Source organism: Poecilia reticulata, linkage group LG5 (assembly GCF_000633615.1).
Source record: "Poecilia reticulata strain Guanapo linkage group LG5, Guppy_female_1.0+MT, whole genome shotgun sequence".
Lineage (NCBI taxonomy): Eukaryota > Metazoa > Chordata > Actinopteri > Cyprinodontiformes > Poeciliidae > Poecilia > Poecilia reticulata.
In genome coordinates, this window is record NC_024335.1 from 19,741,927 (window position 1) to 19,762,326 (window position 20,400).

Sequence of the window (20,400 nt, forward strand, 5' to 3'; positions counted from 1 at the left end):
GTTCATGTGTAGTTATTAAATGTAAATGTTTTGAGTGCATCACCTAAATCCAAAAGTTGAATGTTAAAAAAAAAAAAGGGGGAAAAAGTGTGATATACATATATTGATATGTATGGCTAAATAATCAGCTGATCTGAACTGTTTTCATTATGTGTGGGCTTGTCTAATTTCTATTAGACAAGGGAAATATCTGGGTTTATCTGAGTCCATCAAAACTCAAATAAACCCAAATTTCAAAACTTTGAGGTTTTGCAATTGCCGAGGGTCGCTGCAAACATCGGAGCAACGGCCTCTGCTCCAACACACTCACGGCCCATGTTCTCGCCCACAGTAGTGGGGAACAGATCATAATGGAGATGCTCCAAACTGTGGTAGAACCAGATGGCTAGAGTGAGACTTAATAATGGAAAAGCGGCTTAAAATTGCATATGAAAACCTTATTAAAAAGTTTGAAAACCATGACAAAAAGACCAACATTCTAAAAAAAAAAAAAAATTATAAGGCAGTGAGCATTTTTACTTTAATGCTGAATTCAACTCTTATTGTTAACAGAGAATTGCATACATGATGGAAACTGCACACATTTCTTTCTGTGCTCACATGTAGAGAATAAGGAGACAAGCACTTTGACTTGAATGGGAAATGAGCCAAGCAATCCCTCTTAAGTGCCTCACAATCTAATCAGAACCTATTTATGACTTGAATACGTGTGGAGCTAATGCCAATTTTATTTATACAACATATTTAAAATTACTGAGGTTCAGGATCATGCTTTATGCTTACGTCTGGCAACCAGATAATAAAACCAAATCAAATAGATTGAAATGCTAAGCAATATATAAAATGTAGTGAAATCAAAGAATTACACAAGTCATAATTAACACCTCAAGCTCTTGTTTTGGGACAGGTTTCCTCTTTGGCAAATTTTTTTAACTTGTGGTAAGACATTCTGCATTTTCTAAAGCTGCATGTCCTGTGTAGCTGGTTGGGATAGTTGGAAATGTTCTACAGCTCAGTAAAAATAAAAAAACTTTAATCCTGGATTTTTCTCTTGCGAAATAATACTTCAAGTAACAGAAACTTTGTATGTTCTTTCAGTGTAAACCAAATCTTTAACAGGAACCCTGGATAAGTAAAACCTGAGTCAAAATATATTCCGGGTCCAATCTCTGGTTTGCTCATCTTTTAATTGTTGAGATATATTTTTAGAATAATACCTTCTTAGTAAGAAATCATGCTATTAAAAATAACCTGATTTTATTTAATAACAAAGAGAACATGTATTTCTTTTTTATTTCTGTATTTTCTTTTTGCTTTCTTTAGCTTGGCTTTCTGCAGTTAACTTAAGCGGCTATACGTTCATATCAGTGCGCTGCATGTGGTGTAAAACCCTCTGGCTCAATTTAAAAAAAGACAGCGCTGTAAACATTAGTATTCCCTGTCGCATTATTACTAAAACATAAAACTGTTTACTTCTAGGCAACCCTCCATGTTAAATTTAGGATACTGAGGATATTTCATAACACATACTTTGAACCAGCAATGTGTTACACCCTGGGCAACACTGGATCCATGCCCTGGTCAAAAAAAAAAAAAAATCCCAGGAAATAAGAACCACCCTGTGTACTCATTGTCGCCATTACCAATTAACAATGCATGTTTTGGAGCTTTTGGAGGAAGTAGATGAGACTAAAGTCCATGTATGCGTTTGGATTAAAGGCAAACTTCACACAGAAAGGTCAACACAGCTGAGATTCATACAGGAGACCTTCCTGCTGGAGGGCAACAGCATTAACAACCACATCAAAGTGCATTAAGTATAGTTTCGAGCACTGCGCCGAAGCAGTGGTCGTTGTAGCAGATATGTGACTGTTCTGTTGTAGAAAATGTAAAAAAAAAAAAAATACAATTGATTTTGGCTAGGATCAGACTATTAAAGAGTCCACTGCGGTATACTCTTACATGTGTTTCTCGTTTTCAGTCTGCTGTGCCGGAATAAGATCCAGCAGCAGCTCACAATCTGCAGCAGTTACTCACCTACTGCTGGCTGCACCACAAAGATACCAAGACCTGCTCGGTTTTACTCTGAGGGGGAGACGGGTCAACTTTAATGGTGCGCAAGTGAAATATGTATTTTTCTATTATAAAAATACTTTGGGTTGTTTCGATAGACAATCGTATACTATTTAGTACAAGCCGAGTCAAAACGGATACAAAAATGTGTGTAAGCCGGTTAGAAGAAAACAGATCAGTCTGAGCTCATGCTATGATAAATGTAGACATAGACAAAATATTTGTTTCAGTGTTTTATACATGTACAAATATGTGCAAATAAAAATAAACATGTTTAATTTGTCCTGAACGTTAGAACTCGAACCTGGAAATGACTCCACACCAGAGTTGTGTGTGTTTTAGTTGTGAAATTGACAGAAAACGATATTTGTCGTGGCGCTAACTACTGTTAGCAGTACAAGCCAATTAACTAAGTATTTTTCATCAATTTTATGTGTTTAAATACTAAATGGGCATCTCCACAAACATATATCTGTATCTCATTAAGTCAGTGGCTCACATTGTACTCAGAAGAGCTAATAAATAGTGGCAGCCATATTGGATGCTGAACTTAGGTGACTCGACAACCTTCAATAGTCAGGATTTCAGCTGTAGACAGAAGGAGAATCTGACCTCTGAGGTCAAACAGAATGCAGCATGATGCACTGGAGACAAACTATCTGCTTTATCATATCCGTGAAGGCGACGTCACAATTGTAAAGACTGAATATTCGGAAAAGTTTTATGTTTCTACAGCATGCCAGTAAGATATTTGGCCAGTTGCATCCTCCCGAGACTCACAGTACATGTAAAATTGTAAGCGCTCACATAAAGTGGCCAAGGAATAGCGATGAAGAAAAAGAAAAAAAGGGACGAGGAAAATTTGACAAAGGAGAAATCTATGCCATTAAAATGTTTGCAATATATGTAAATATGTATATATAATTTTTATGTGCTCTGATGTTTTTTTTTGTGTATATTTAAAACCATATTTTAAATTGTCCCTAACTAATAACCTGTAAAAAAAGTTAAGTCAAATCCCCTGAGCTGCCAATATGCAATTCATCACATAGAAAACAATCACCCCCTTGTTTATAAAAAGCAAAACAAATTATGTATTCAGAACAATATTAGTGTGCGTTTATGTGAGTGCGAGACGGGGGGAGGAGGGACTACAGGAGATGTGGGAATTGATTACTAAAGCACTGAGGGTTTAAGAAGTAAATTAAACAGAAGGGTGAGTCTCCCCTCTGCTTGTTCTTTGGTTCTCTGATTTCATTTTTCCACTTGTTCCTCCAGCAGAGATCATGCACCTCGATGAAAACCACTGCTCTGATACAAAGTGCTCTCACTTCTAATGAAGAACAATTCTCTGATGTTATTAGGAAGCAGGAGATGGGCAGCAGGGGCAGAATTAATGGCATTCAGTAATGAAGTAAAAAGGAGCGTTATTCCTCCCTAAAAAACTGTGATGGAAATGAGGTTGCACTGATTTACTGGCTGCAGCGATAAGCTGGCATGCTGGTTAAACTGCTAATATGTTCTGTTTTCACACACCGGGATTAAAATGACATTCCAAGTTAAACTGCACTGAAGTGAGAACGTTGTCTGTGCTCATTTAGTTAGATGATTCAGAATGTGAAAATGGCCTCAAAATGTTTACTATGATATTGTAAGATTTTATAAAACACTTAATCTGCCACTGATCTTTGAAAAACACAATACATAACTTTTTTTAAAATTTGTTTTTGAAATACGTTTCCTGGATTTAGTTAATGGTAGTTTGTGATAAAACTAAAGGAAAACCACTATTTATTTTTCATATAGTGTGTGCAAATGAGGCAAAAAAAAATACAATAAAATATTAGCTTAATAGTTTGTTTAGTCCACCGTCAAAACATCCCCGACTAGTCAAGACATTTACTCTGCTGGAAAATTGCCACTGCAAAAAACCAATCTTAACAAGTGATTTTGGTCTAGACTCTCATGCGACTGTCTTAATAAGCTTTAAATAAGGCAAAAATAACTTACAAATCATTTTTCAGCAAGCACGAGCTTGTTTTAAGTAAATAATTTCTTAATATTGATAAAAAAGCTCTTGTTCCAGGGCCAGATAATTCACTTAAAGACATTTTTTCCACGTTATAAGTGAAATAATCTACCAATAGGCATTTTTATCCATATTAAAGAATTATTGACTTAAAATAATCTTTCTGAAAAGTAACTTGTAAGTTAATTTTGTCTCATTTCAAATAAACTTAAAAAAATAGCATTAGAAACTAGACAAAAATAACTTGGTAAGATTTTGTGTTTTGCAATGATGTCGTATCCGCTGTTCGCAGCAACGTCTCGGTGTTGGCAGCATCTGCTTGGCAGTCCTGTAAGTTGTGTGGTGAAAATGTAGGGGGAAAAGGTAAACGCCTGATCTGAATCTAGGGCCATGCGTTCTAAACCTAACAGACAGACAGAGCTGCACTATAAAAAGAAACCATAAAAAAACACAAATAGCCTTTTTAAGAGGCTTGGATTGTCAATCTGCCTCCCAGATCTGGACACGCAGGGCTGGTCTGACCTTCCACTTTCTCTGCAGTTGACAGGGACCTTTTCTTGCTGCCAGCTTCCCAGGCTGCTCCTGAGCAGCCGACAGCTTGACCTCTTCTCACCAAGGCGCCATCTTTTTGACTGCAACTATTTTCTCATCGTTATGTGTAGGAGCCAGCCTGCGACTGCCGGGACGAAGGAGACCACTCGGGCTCAGGCCATCATTCATCGCGGGGAAGGAGGAAGGGATTAAGGCCAATGAAAAAAGAGTGGAGGAAAGCAGGGGTCTGCATCTTAATGTGGGGCTTGCTATGGAGCAGCCTTGTTGTTAGGGGAAGGGGAGAAAAGCTGCTGGGTGGGAGGGCAGAAGGAGAAAAAAAAACTAATACAAAAAAGAATTAAAGAGAGAATGAAAGTCACCTTATTAGTTCAAGTGCTGTATGTTCCTGTCATCCTGTCACCACTGTGCTATTTGTAACAGGAAGTAATACAACTGCTGTTTGTATTTCACGCCACCCTCCTTTCTGCTTCCTCTTTCTCCCTCTCATTATTTTTGGTGTGAGAAGCATAGAAATCAGTTTGCCCAGACAGAGAAAAGAAAAAAAACACTTCAAAAGGACTTCTTCATTTATTTCAATCAGACACAATCACCATCTCACACACGCACACGCACACGCACACACACACGCACACACACACGCACACACGCGCACACGCACGCACACACACGCACACACACGCACACGCACGCACGCACATACCGGATGACTCCTGGCCTCATGTGCAAACATACATCTTTTACAGTACACTCAAAAACAGATTTAGTGAAACTGCATTTCACACCCCACTGGTGTTTGATGTGTTCTGAAACTGGTGTGGCTAAAAATCTCATAATTACCTCTAAGGACACAGATATGCTCTCAGTGTGTAAGCAGCCAGAAAATAAAAGCTGTCTTCATGATCGCCACAGCGAAAAGACAGGACGTAGTTGCAGTCGCACACGGCAAGTGAACATTGCTTGTTACAGATTGTTTGCTTTTTTTCCCCCAGCCCCCACATTTGGCCAGTTTGTTCTTTTCTAGCCTCTCTGCCCGCTCTAACTAACTCAAGTGTGCCCAACAAAGGCTTCAGGCACTTGCAGTTATCTCAGTTCGGCAGTGGAAGAAGAAATTGAGTCAATACACCAGCACTGCAGCAAAGTTACTTACACTGGCTGGAGATGCCTTTATTGCAGTTACTCCAGCAATGACAAAACGGAGATTTCATTAAAGCGGGGGTAGATTTAAGCTTTTAAATTAATTAACCCATAGATTGGATGCCAGTGCCTGGACAGTATAGATAGTTGAGAGTCCACAGTTTACAGCCATAACAGCTTCAACTTTTCTATGAAGGCTTTCCACAAGGTTTAGGAGGATGTCTACGCAAACCTCTAACCCTAACTCACACTTACAAAAGGACATATATGAGGTCAAACACTGATGTTGGAAGAAAAGGCCTGACTCACAGTTCTACTCTAAAGAAATGTGATTCTGCGTAGAATTGTCGAGAGGCAAATCTTTTTTCTTCTGAGATGAGGTCATTACTTATTATGTTTTCCAAGACCCAGTGGACACAAACAGGATTTTAACCAAAATTCATGGAGACAGAATGCAACAAAAAAACTTAAGGAAAAATAAAATGATGGTTTACAATCATATGAGAAAGGAATGTCTTTTTCTCGCACCAGTTTCCTCATAATAACGCTAAACTCTGTCAAAAATAGACACCAGATGGATTCTGATAGCAAGAAGTACCGTATTTTCCGCACTATAAGGCACACCGGATTATAAGGCGCACCTTCAATGAATGGCCTATTTTAAAACTTTTTTCATACTCTATTGTTACACATCCACATTTGTAAAGAAGTGGTCCCCAAGTACTTTATATAGTAGGCTGCCCCAGTCATTGTTTCACTCACGGTGTTGGTGTTGCGATATTGTGCCCAACTGCTTTCTGGGTAACACAGACCAATCGACCCACTGCCGCCGCAGTCTCTGTCTCTCTTTTCCCGCCCCTCCGCCCCCCCTTGCTTTAAATGTATTATCAAACTTAACAAAGCAGCGTTCTGACAACTATCCCAGAATGCACCGCGCACTTCTTCTTCTACGGGGGAAAATGAAGTCGGCGGCTGCTTACAGTAGTTGCTAGACCTGTTGTGGCTCAATATTGGTCCATATATAAGGCGCACYGGATTATAAGGCGCAATGTCGGCTTTTGAGGAAATTGAAGGTTTTTAGGTGCGCCTTATAGTGCGGAAAATACGGTAATAAAAAGCTATAGTTTCAAAAGACACTACAGTATCCACTTAAAGTTGCTTCTAAAGTTTACATTTCTTTTAATGAGAGTCCAGGAATCTTGTTAAAGTGAGTTTTGCTGGAAGAGTATTGCAGCTTTTGTCCCTTCCACTCCTGTTGCTGTGCACTGCTCACAAGTTGGCTGAAAGAATGCTGCAGCTGTTTTTTTTTTTTTTTTGCTTAAAAAAAAAGGAATCACCATTTTAAAATATTTCCAACCACTTTATCCATTTAAAGTTCTTTTTTTTTACAGATCTATAAATGAATGCAGGATTATTCTTGGTTATAAAACAAAGTCAGTCCTTTGAGCCGTCTGTTGTCAGCTAGTGACACTGCTATGGATACGTGTTAGGCAAGTCCATGCCATCTAAGCTGTGTGTCTGAATAGAAGGTGGAAACAGAAAATCATTGCCTTCTAAGGAAACATTCAATATTCATTTGTCTGCCAGATTTATTGTGGTGCCTGTTGTAATAATATGGCACTGCACTGATTGACATTTCCAATTTAAATGTTATACATTTCTACACTGTACTTGAGTTAACAGTAACATACAATTATCTATGATTGTTGATGTGTTAATTGCCGTTATAGAGTGTAGTCAGAGTTTTGTAATGTGAGGTTGCATTATTGTGCAGAATCACAGGCCAACATTGATGTGTTAAGCAGGTTCTCTGTTTTGTTTTTTTTCCTCTGTTCATAGGAAACCGTCCTGGCTCAGAGTATCTGTCTCTTGATGATGTTAATGAGCATTTGCTGCCATTAATTTTGTAGATTCTACTTGTTTTCTTTCTCAAAGAAAGTAGCTCCAGGGTTTCTCTGTTTAGCTGTATTTCTTTCCTGAACAAGACTGACGGAGCTACTGGTCCTTTTAGCAGACGGCTCCCCTGAACCGTTCTGAACCTCTTCTCAGTGCAATAAGCTCGGCTTCCTGGCTGCAACATTTGACCAATTAGCATTACATGATTAGCTGAATGTTGCTGCGTTGTATCATAATTAGGACCGAACTACACTGGATGTAATTAGATCTGAAGGTGACCATATAATTGGATACTGGAATGAGTTACAGTGGCTATCAAAATCAGAGACACCCCTGTCGGCAAAGCCAGCATTTTGAGGTGTAGGAAAATTAGATCATAATGTATCAGTTTAAAATTTTTGCCCCACTTAAAATGTGACATTTATCCTTTATAATCCACCTTACTAATAAGACACATCTGTTGGAAGAAAAAAATACTGAGTAGAAAAAAGTGCACAGCCCTAAAATAATTATTTGCTGAAGCACATTTCAGCAAACATCATTCTTCATAGGAGCCTATCTGCGTCCCATATCTTATCACGGCAACATTTCCCGCATTTTCCTCCAAATCTATGAGGCCGACTGTCAGGACGTCACGTGTCCACTGCTTTCTTTCTTCAACAAACTATATTTTTCTCTCTTGGATTCTGGCAAGGCCATTCAAAAACATAAATCTACCTCCCTGATTCCTATGTGGACTCACTGTGACGCTGAACAATAAAAATCCTTTTTGTCTGGCACCTATAGGTTTTGGGTCAAAAACTAAATGGCATTTTGAACTGTTCCAGCTATATGAGAAGAAAAGCAATAAACTATGCCCACCGCCAGGGTATTCTATCAGGCTCGAATGACTTTTTTAAAATTTTGTCCTCAAGCTTACTTCTTAGTTGAAGCAAATGAAGACTACAAGAGATTCTTGTCACGTGTGGAACATAACCAACACCCAATACATAAACAGACTCCTTCAGTGTGGCTGGCAGCCTCCTGGCAGACCCCCCCCCCTCCTGCCCAGTTTCTATCAGCTCTATAATTTCCCGTCTCCTCCTGTGGAAGCAAGTCGGGGAAAATCAAAGTATGACAGCTGGACTATATTTCAGGTTAATGAGGTTCGTCATAGTTGATGGTGGGTGCGAACTCAAGAAAGAGGAATGATGAAAATGGTTAAGAAAGTATTCACCGTGGTCTTTGGTTTTACTCCACAAAATCCTGGATTTTTAACAGGATGTTGAGGCTTAGGAGAGAGGCTTATGATTAAAAAAAATGAAAACGGATGGACGTAAATCTGGATATGAATTACACCCATTTGCCTTGTAAAGTGCATCAAGGCGACGTCTGTTGTGAACAGACCCTATAAAAAGTAAACCGAACATAATATTTGCCATATTTTCTCATAAATTACAAAACACTGTCTGTAATCTCTCGAAAACGTTGATAAGTCAAAGAAAAGCACAGATGATCCACAGTTTCAGTGGGTTCTTCCTTTGCGCTCAAACAGGCAGCACAGCGGCTTCTATTTTTAAAAGTAGTGATTGTCTCCTGGCTTCACACCAGCGATAGTAGCAAGTCATGTTGTGTGCGGAATTACAACAGCCTGGGCGGTGAGGCCCCCCCGCCGGCCAGCCTGAGTCGGTGCCAGACCCGACCGTCCCAGCACGGTGCAGGTTGAGCGGCACATCTCTGTAGCTGCGGGGCAGGTGAAAAAAAAAAAAGGGTTTGGCATCTTCCCCCTAGCCCTGTCGCCTCAGGGGAAGTGAAACGTAAGGGGTAATTAGACTGGATGGCGTGGTATTTCGAACATGTAGTGGAGCCTAAAATTGGCGTCAAAAGTCCCCTGCATCATGTCAGATTTATACGGAGTGCACTGCTGTGCTTTAAACAGCAAAAGACGTGTCTTCAGAGGGACGGCTGCACAGCTTTGTTTTAATACTGTCTTGGTATCACACCTAAAATCTGAGAATCTGACACATAAGAGACAATTATTGGCAAAATATGGAGCTCTACTTTAAAAAAAAAAAAAAGGGAACATTATATTCTCAAATTATTCCCCATCCTCGTTTTAATAGCTGAAAATTTTGTTCAGTGAAAAGATGACTGCCGTGACATAATTTCATTAGTAAAAAAAATAATAATAATACTTTTGTTTTTTTGAGCTTTTGCTTCGACAAATCCAATTCCCTGACAGCATTCTTCCTCAAGCAGATTAAAATAAGGCAGTCTGTTTGCCGTTTAATGTCACAGAGGGATTCCTTTGTAGCTGACAGTTACTCTGACAAACACAAAGCCAAAAAAAGGCAAATGTTTAAAATTTTCACTGTGTAATTTATTCGGTTTTGACATTGATCCTTATTCCAACAAACTAGCCTGTTTGGGAGGGTAAACAAAGAATAAGTTGTTTCCTCTTTCATGCACCAACGCAGGCGCACACTCTTCATCCACACCTGCCTGAAACAATAAGCCTATTGTATGTGTGCACGTCTAAAACAAGAGTTATCAAAAACAAGTAGAGAGAACACGGAAACATGAAAGATGCGGTCTCGTTTTTTCAGCAGGGTTGATGACAACGTCTTCTGTGGAGAAACAACTTTTAAAGAATAAGCTTTTTGCAATTTTATCTGCTTTCTTAGCTAAAGAGATTTTTGACATTTGCCCTTCATCCTTTTACGAAAAGGTAGCAAAAAGGTACAAAAAGTTACAAAAATCCGCTATGCAGGACATCATTATAATACCTTACATCAACTGCAGCAGCATTAAAGCATCGATTCACAGAGACTTGCAAAATATGCAAACCTCTTGGACCTTTTCACATTTTGTCACATTAGCACCACAAACATCAATGCATTGTGTTGGGATTGTGTGTATTAGACGAGCACACGGGGACACGGGATGGCGAAGTGAAAGGAATGCATGTCTGTGCCAACTTTCCACATCTACAGACTCAAATTTCTACCATTTCATCGTTGCAGAGATGCTCAAAATTGTCTGAGTGGTTTGAAAGCATCTGTGAACATCTCTTTTTAAGCCTTGTCACAATTCCCCGACTCTAGACTTTGACTGGGCCATTCTAAGATATACTTTCAACTGAGCCATTCGATTGTAGTCTGGAGTTGTGGTTTTTTTTTCCCAACCTTTGCAGCTTTTAACAGTTATCCCTTCATGTTTGCTCTTTGTTTAGCTCTGTCTACCTTCCCATCAACTCTGACCAACTTCCCTGTCTGCTCTGAATAAAGCATTCCCACAGCATAATACCATGGATCTCTGTAAAAACAGCAAGTTTAGAATGATTTTCAGCACAGTGCAGTCTGCATGAAGGCAAAAAGTTCAATCTGGTCTCCTCTGACCAGAGCACCTTCTTTCACCTACTGCACAAATGGCTTGAGGCAAGCAGCAAGTTTAACTTCCAGTGGCTTTATTTCATTTTTTTTCTTGCCTCTCTTCCATAAACACAACATTTGTGAAGTACATGACTAGTAGCTGTCCTTTCAACAGATTCTACCTTTTTGTGGATGGCCAGGTCTTGATAGATCTGCAGCTGCACCATACTCTAACCACTTTTAGATGGTGGATTGAGGGACATCTTTGAATAACTTAAATGTCTGCTGTGTTCCTTTGTCTTTCTGATTCTGTTTACTAGTGTTCTTTAACAAACCTCAGCGCCCTCTGCAGAACAACTATACTTAATCTATGATTAACCTGAATGCAAGGGGGTAAGACTCAGGCATATGCTACTCATTTCCTATGTTTTACTTGCAAAACATTTTTTGTCTTTTCAGTGCACTTTAGTTATGGGTGAACTCACACACTCCAACAAAGTCAGTCATCTGTTTAACTGATCTTCTGAAATTCATGAGGGGAATTTTCCTTCTGCTTCCCCAATAACGCCTGTATCCCTTCCTTGATGGAACGTGGTGTAAATCGAACCGCCCCTGACCGAGCAGATATTTAATACGATGCAGAGAGACGTTTATAACATATAGTTCAATTCTGTACCATCTTTATGCGGTAGTGGAGAAAATAGAGACGACCCCGTCCTTGAAACACCGCTGGGGCTCGGAGCTTTCTGATTGCTCTTCCAACCTAAAACATAACCCGGTTCTGAGGTCAGAGGAGCTGTCACAGTGGAGCAGGCTTCAAAGGAAGAAGTGGGTATCAACAAATGAACTCGAAAAAAAAAATAAACACAAACTATCAAACTGCGGCAAAAGATGTACAGCGAGAGCAAAGACGACAGAATCAGTCAAATAACATCACACGTTGCTGTGGGCTGGTGTGCCTCTTTTTGTGCGTGTGTGCACGCGAGATGGAGATGAGCAGAGGGGGCAGAGTGCGCCTGAGAGTGATGAAATGCGATGAGACACAGTTTGAGTGAGTGCATACTAGCAGAGGGGGATAGAGGGGTGGAGTGTGTGAAAGTGGATGAAAAAGAGCGAGAGAACCAGAGAGGCAAGATGGACATAAATGGCTATGAGTTAGCATGGCCTACAATTTATTATTTTTTTTCCTTCTTCCGGTTAAAACAAATTGAGGCCACTAATGCAGCAGTTAGACTGCTTTTCAGGTCACTCCAAAAAGCTGCGCCAAAATAATAGATGGACCTAAATCCATTGTTGATTTGCCAGAATTAGAGACACTGTAACCTACTAAAAGAACAGAGCCTGCTAAAGCATATCGGATGTTGTCTCATGTTACTGGTTCAGGGCCGCAGTGAGGTTAATTTGAGAGAGCTGAAGGGAAATATGGGATTAATTTTCATGATTGCCAGCTCCACATAACATTAAAAACGAGTGAGGAACTACATCTGTTCTTTACAATGTAAAGACAACAAAAAAAATTATATTTCCATGCCACTGTACTGGGTGAATGTTCCTCATGTTTTAGTAAACATCCTTTCTATTCTCTGTACACTTGGCTGTCCCCATCGCAGTCCTACTTTGAGAAAACAGCAGTTCAGTGGATGGCACCACATTACTGATTTATTTCAGTCTGAGGATTAACTGACTTTCTATAAAACAGTGCAGAGGACAGAGCCTGGGCTAAAATTACGTCGTTTTCTTTTGTCTAAATTTGCAGATAAAGTAACTGGCTGACAAAAATAATGTTGCACTTTGCTCTATTTAGAATGACATTAAATATTACTAATTGGCAATCTCACCAAACGCAACGGAAATGAACACATTACTTTCGACCCTAGAAAGTTTGTAGTACATATTCCAGTTCAGCACTACGGAGTTCCAAGTTGATCTTTTGATAAATGATCACAGATTTTTTTTGACACTGTGGTTGAAAAAAATGTGCATCATTTTCATTTCTCCCCTGAAGATTTTCACACCTGCAACATTATGACCACAGATTTCTGTATTATTTAGATGGGATCTTAAATGATTGACCAACACAAAATAGAGAATAAAGGTAATATGGAATGATATTAATGTGCACTTTTCCCCACTTCTTTTCAAGTAAAAATCTGAAAACTGTGGCATACAGCAGTATGAAGCCCTCCCCCTCCCCTTTTCCCTCCCCCCCTTTTCTTATGAACAAAATTCAGTGAAGACTAAGAAACACAGCAGGCAGCTCAGGGATACAGACTTTACAGAAGACATACGTTATTAAACAACATCCCAACCTCTGGACATATCACAGAGCACTCTTAAACTCATAATCCTGAAAGTTGTAAGAGCATGGACTCCCTGCAAACCTAACAAGACACCTGAACTTACAGGCCAGGACAACAAAAATCATGCTGGGCTCCATCTATCTCAGAAGTCAGAACCCCAAACAGGTGTTTCGGGTCACACCAGGGGTAACAGCATTTCAGATAATATAGACAAAGAAGTCCAGATTTAAACATGGTGATACCCAAGAAACCATTGTTCTCCATTCCTCTTATGAATATTGTTTTACATTTTACTGTTAACAAACACCACTTTTAATTTATTCAGTTTAGTGTTGCAGGTTCTACATATAACATTGAACTTAGACGCATGTTTATAAGTGAGTCTTGTAAAAAAAAAACAAAAAAAAAAACATGTTTCCACCACAGCTTACTACTGTTTATGCGAGGAGCAGCCATATTGAAACTTGAAGCTGGCCTTGAAAATCCTAACTTGAGAGTTTCTCCCACCTTCCGAGTGGGAAGTTGACTTTGGGTTTGGGGGGTATTCCCAGTTTATTGACTAGGAAGTTGTAATTTCTCAGAATTTAACACACCAATACACCAGAGAGCCAAGAGACTCGTGGTCTGAATGTGCAGCAGGAAATACGGCACTCAAAATCAGTTAACAAGACATCCATCAGTCATGCAAAACACTGGCCTTTATGGAAAAGAGGCACATGAAAGCCACTAGAAGCCATTGAAAATTACTTTTATTTACACAGCATTTTGAAGCACAAGAAGACAACTTTGTGTCTGAAGTCCATCATAAAATATTTTTGTTCATGGTAGCATAATGCTGTGGGGATCCATTATTTCAGCAGGAGCAGAGAAGTTTGTCAAAGTTAATGGAAAGATGGTTGGAGCTAAAAATAAGGGATTACTACAATACAAACTCTTAGAGGCTAAAAGATTTGAGCCTGAGGCAGAAGTTCATCTGCCAGAAGGAAAATGATAAAATGATAAAAATATCAGAGCAGCAACAGAATGATTTACATCAGACCATATTAATATATTTGTAATTTGGTCTATTGTCAAATAATGTGCAAATATTTCCATCATTTTATCTGCAAAAGGAGAAGAGAACACAAAAGGCGTGTTACTTTAGCTGCAGCTTAAACTGGGATCAAGAAGTATTGATATTTTTTGTTGATTCTCAATAAACACAAAGTTCGAGGCTGCGCTATGAAACAATAATAGGAAGAGTTCATTAGGTGTTTTCATTCATAACCCTTTTGTGATACAGGTGACTCCCATTGAAACAGAAGGCCTTATTTTCAATAGAACCTGCATCAGCCAAGCATACAGGGGACTATATAAACTCAAAAATGTATGTTGTAAAACAAGAGCTAATCATCTGCATGGAACCTATTTACAGCAGCACGAGTCTTGCAAGAGTAGACAAATAATCTGTGATCAGCATCAACCTCAAATAAGCCACAAATGATCAGTCCTACCCTCCACTAAATACTCCTATTTATTAGAGGGGTAAGCAAGAAAGGGGCTATTAATACTGGTAAATAATTGAGCTGCTCAGGCAAACATAAACACACTTCCCTTGCTGTCGTATCCACTCAGAAACCATCTTCTGAAGTGAAGTGGTCTAATTTTTTTCATCCAACAGCCTTTACAGCCTGTGTCTCTTCTTTAAAGCCATAAAAAGGCGCAGTGATGCTGGCTCCAAAACACCGTTTGAAGCAGCATGAGTCACCTTCCCACCCACTTTGGTCAAAGCGCTCACTCCTGTCTAATAGAAATTACTTCATTTTATATATATATATATATATATATATATATAAACGAGTATACTCAAACTGAGATTTGCAGGCACACAGGCACCAAGCAGCAGATAATTCAACAGTTCTGGTTTTCGTTTTTTACCTGCAGCCGGCGAGAGCGCTCGTTGAAAACTGGAGAGGGATGAGGACGACTTGGAGGATTTATCCGCGGTTTCTCTGTAACTTCTCAAGTCGGACATCCGTGTTGGCTGATGTGTTCATGCAGAGGAAGAAGAGCGTCACCTCGACGATCAAGCAGCTGAAAACCGCCGTTTTGCCCCTCTGACGCCTTTTTTTTTCCTCCGCTGAGTTTGTGGGTCTCCTCCGAGGGTGGAAGCAAAAAGCCCCGCTCCGCTGCCGTCTCCATGTTCGGGCTCTACATCTCGCCTTTTTTTTTTTTTTTTTTTTTCGTTCAAAGACGTCAAATTGAGAACCGGAGAGACAGATTGATGGGTGAGCAAAGGGAAACGAGGACTGGTTGTGTCTGTCAGGCGAGTCGGGATACAGACTGAGGCTCTGCTGCAACCAACCAACACACCAACTCAGGAGAGAGGACGGAGCGGTGGGGGGTTTGGGATGAATCGCTTTACTGTGTTTAGGCGACAAGTCGTCCATTTAGAGTCAGTTATCGTGCTTTAATACGAGTGTCCAGAGCCGGACCAAGATTCAATGGGGCCCTAAGTGGAATTTATATTTTGGGGTCCCATTCATGGTTTAATTATTTCGTTATTTAAGCTTATTAAGGTTATTATTTTTATTTAAGTGAGGTTTTGTTAAACTGTTTTTGATAACAGTTCCCTAACTTATAGAAAAATGTCACATCTGTGCTTAGACATAGGGACTGGGAATACCTGGACAAGGAACATGCACAGCTATTTTCACATTTATTAATCAGACTCTCCCGTTTCCTGTCATATACGCACACATGCATACATACATGCAGGTCCTCATTAAAAAAAACAAAAAACATCCTGTTTAAGACATCAGTGATTCTGTTCAGTCGATGTTCTACATCGCCGTCTCTCATAACATAAAACACTATGAAACTTAAAAGAAGTCGTCCTATAAAACGTACTGGGGGATTATGGGAAACCAAACTAAATAGTCAAAATGGACCTGTGTTTTTTTTTTTTTGGTTCTTTTTTTCCTGTTCAGGGAACAACATTAATTTAGTGCAAGGTGAAGATTCAGTGCCATTTCTGAAATGAAATGGGACTTAGAAACATGAAATGCATTCAGGACCAGAGACAGCTCTCAGTGCACCGCATAACTAGGCCAAACATTTGCTCCCATTCTGCCCGTCTGTTTTTTTTTTTTTCACTCAGTAAATCCAGTTGAAAAATCCCTGAAGACGTACCGAAACTGTACATGACATACAATGTAGATATCAACAAGAAGGTACATATAGCGTGAAAAGACAACATTCAAACTAATGTTAGGCAATACAGCAGGGCTATACGGCTGTTGCTTATGGCCGCCCTCTGCCTGTCACATTTAAATACTTTTATCCCCAGTTGGTCAAAAGACCATGGCGAGAGCTGGCCAAAAGGGCATAAAAACTAAGCTGCTGTTCAGGATCTATTGCCAGCAGGGGGATTCAAAGAGCACTCAACTATCATAAACAATATACTGAAGATATTAAAATGTAAAACGTCTGAGTTGATGATGAATGCCTTAACCTTCAAATGAGTTTGAATTAATTACAACAATTAATTAGCAATCATGTATGTTCCTTGCAACTCAAAACTACCGCTGTTCACATCTGCTTTTTTTTTATTGTTCGTGGATGTTTTGTGCTGTTACAGCTCTATGAAGTGTACAAATTAATACATTACTTTCAGTTCAGCTAATACTTTCATATTTCATAATATTACAGATTTTTTTCTGACTGAGTTTTATTCCTAACCACCATGAGTAGAGCTGCATATAAGTTGATTTCTTCCTATTTCGGGGGTGGAAGGGGCAAGACTGCATTGCAATTGATAATTAGATTTCAAAAATATAAATATCAATATTCCTGTCAACACTAATGTTAAATGCTAAATCTGTATTTCATCAATGATCCAGTATTCTCTCTGAAAAAAGCATCTAATCAGATTACTTTTGATTATGTTGATTTGTATTTTTTGATGTTTTTTCCCCCCATTTTTATTCAAAATTCTCCTCAAAGGCATTTGAACTAATGAGTCAAATCCTACCACTTCCGCTACCTACAGGACAGCCTACCATTGCCATGATTCCAGTCAACACCAACAGGAATGAGTAAGAGGGCGGAAAAAAAACCTAACCCACAGGAGTCAGAAAGAGAGAAGTAATTTTGACAAGTTGCATCGTCTTCATTTGCTGTACTTTCTCCATCCACAGTAGCCAGGAGGTCATTGGAGTCAAACTTTTACTTTTGAATCGCTTGAAACTTAAATGTAGCTGAAATGCTTCAGAATGTGCCAAAATCTACCAATGCCAGCTGATCGGCTTGATTCTTGTGCCTTTTGTGATGTCACCCACCCATACACACAACCACAATTGGAGGTCTTTTTCCCCAGCGGGCCGTCTGCAAACTTTGTATTTTGTGAAATCCGGCAGTATGAATGTACAGTGGGGAAAATAAGTATTTAGTCAGTCACCAATTGTGCAAGTTCTCCCACTTAAAAAGATGAGAGAGGCCTGTAATTGACATCATAGGTAGACCTCAACTATGAGAGACAAAATGTGAAAAAAAATTTGAGAAAATCATTCTGTCTGAATTTTAAAGAATTTATTTGCAAATAATGGTGGAAAATAAGTATTTGGTCACCTACAAACAAGCAAGATTTCTGGCTGTCACAGACCTGTAACTTCTTTTTTAAGAGGCTCCTCTTTCCCCCACTCATTACCTGTATTAATGGCACCAGTTTGAAGTCGTTAACAGTATAAAAGACACCTGCCCTCAACCTCAAACAGTCACACTCCAAACTCCACTATGGTGAAGACGAAAAAGCTGTCGGAGGACACCAGAAACCGAATTGTAGACCTGCACCAGGCTGGGAAGACTGAATCTGCAATAGGCAAGCAGCTTGGTGTGAAGAAATCTACTGTGGGAGCAATAATCAGAAAATGGAAGACCTACAAGACCACTACTAATCTCCCTCGATCTGGGGCTCCACGCAAGATCTCAGCCCATCGGGTCAGAATGATCACAAGAACGGTGAGGAAAAATCCCAGAACCACAAGGGGGGATCTAGCGAATGACCTGCAGAAAGCTGGGACCAATGTTACAAAGGCTACCATCAGCAACACACTACGACGCCAGGGACTCAGATCTTGCAGTGCCAGACGTGTCCCCCTGCTTAAGCCAGTCCATATCCAGGCACGTCTGAAGTTTGCTAGAGAGCATTTGGATGTTCCAGAAGAGTATTGGGAGAATGTCATATGGTCAGATGAAACCAAAGTAGAACTATTTGGTAAAAACACAACTCGTCGTGTTTGGAGGAAAGTGAATGCGGAGTTGCTCCAAAGAACACCATACCAACTGTGAAGCATAGGGGTGGCAACATCATGCTTTGGGGCTGTTTCTCTTCAAAGGGACCAGGACGACTGATCCGTGTACATGAAAGAATGAATGGGGCCATGTATTGTGAGATTTTGGGTGCAAACCTCCTTCCATCAGCAAGGGCAATGAAGATGAAACGTGGCTGGGTCTTTCAGCATGACAATGATCCCAAGCACACTGCCAGGGCAACAAAGGAGTGGCTTCGTAAGAAACATTTCAAAGTCCTGGAGTGGCCTAGCCAGTCTCCCGATCTCAACCCCATCGAAAACCTTTGGAGGGAGTTGAAAGTCCGTGTTGCCCAGCAACAGCCCCAGAACATCACTGCTCTAGAGAAGATCTGCATGGAGGAATGGGCCAAAATACCAGCAACAGTGTGTGAGAACCTTGTGAAGACTTACAGAAAACGTTTGACCTCTGTCATTGCCAACAAAGGACATACAACAAAGTATTGAGATGAACTTTTGTTATTGACCAAATACTTATTTTCCACCATTATTTGCAAATAAATTCTTTAAAATTCAGACAAAATGATTTTCTCAAATTTTTTTTCACATTTTGTCTCTCATAGTTGAGGTCTACCTATGATGTCAATTACAGGCCTCTCTCATCTTTTTAAGTGGGAGAACTTGCACAATTGGTGACTGACTAAATACTTATTTTCCCCACTGTACATGGCAGACATTCCACGTCTACAAGCCAAATGAATTTTTATCCTGAATGTCCATCTGTTAGTAAAAATAAGATGCACTACCATCAAATATCTATAGGTACCTACTTGCGTTGGCTCACAGTAGTTTCTTTAAAATAAAATGAGCGCTTAAGTTTGACTGTGTTGGATCCAATTTATTCATAATAAAATGACATGCAAACTTTTGATTTGAGGCAATTTAACCTAAATGTTTCTAAATTTAGAGTGCATTTCATTAATGTATGGAAATGAGGAACTCAGAATTAAGGTGGCAGGGTCATGTGATGGACCAGCTGATAAACAGATGGTCCCCCTTCCTCCCCCTCTCAAGTTCACTCTCTCGCAAACATGCACCCACAAACAAGCCAGATAAATGACGTTGCTTCTTATCCAAAGAAAAATTAAGTCTTGAACAATTCTATCTTGTTTTATTGACATGCCTAGGAGATTTACTTGCCCCTTTTTTAATAAATGCGTTTAATTCAGTGGAGAGCCTTACACTCACATCACGACCAACCAGTTTTGAGTATTTTTTCCTAAGTCGATCACCTGTTTCCCACTGTGATCTCTCTTTTTATGAATCACCCTGCTCAGATCTATATTTTTAGAGAATCGTGTCAACTTAAAAGTCCAGTTCGCACCGTGCGCACTAACTCCAGTGCGTGCCGATGCACCTGTCCACCCCTGCTAAATGTTTCCATCTGAATAGACAGCTGGTGTCAGTTCTGCAGCGTTTTGCTCTGCGGGTAATTGGATTTCAAATTTAGTGGAGGGGACGCAGCCAAGTTAATCAACGCACGTTCAGACCGGCTGAGTCAGAGGGAGTGCAGCAACATTTGATTTGTTTTTGTCAGCATGGATTATGGGAGAGGTAATTCTGTGAAAGCAGCACAATGGAACGGTATTTACTCATGCAGCAGTGGCGAATGTGAATATCAGCATAGTTTCCTCTCAAATCGACGTCCTGCCCTGTTCCCCTGTGCGGTTTGTTGAACCAGCGCAAGACAGAAATCTCCATTTTATCAGACTCCTCCT

At 39.8% G+C, this 20,400-nt stretch overlaps 1 protein-coding gene across 8 annotated transcripts in view; it reads right to left on the reverse strand.

Moving 5' to 3' along the window:
* dlgap4b (discs, large (Drosophila) homolog-associated protein 4b) overlaps positions 1-20,400 on the reverse strand; it is a 119,511-nt gene that overhangs the window by 90,483 nt on the left and 8,628 nt on the right. For 3 of the 8 annotated variants that reach the window (XM_008409367.2, XM_008409363.2, XM_008409365.2), the window contains exon 1: positions 15,252-17,746. The exons of 1 other annotated variant lie outside the window; for it this stretch is intronic. The gene's annotated coding sequence lies outside the window, so the exon portion shown is untranslated. Of the gene's footprint in view, positions 1-15,251; positions 17,748-20,400 lie in introns of those variants that run through there. 4 more of the 8 variants (XM_008409368.2, XM_008409369.2, XM_008409371.2 and 1 more) reach the window with 3 other exon arrangements.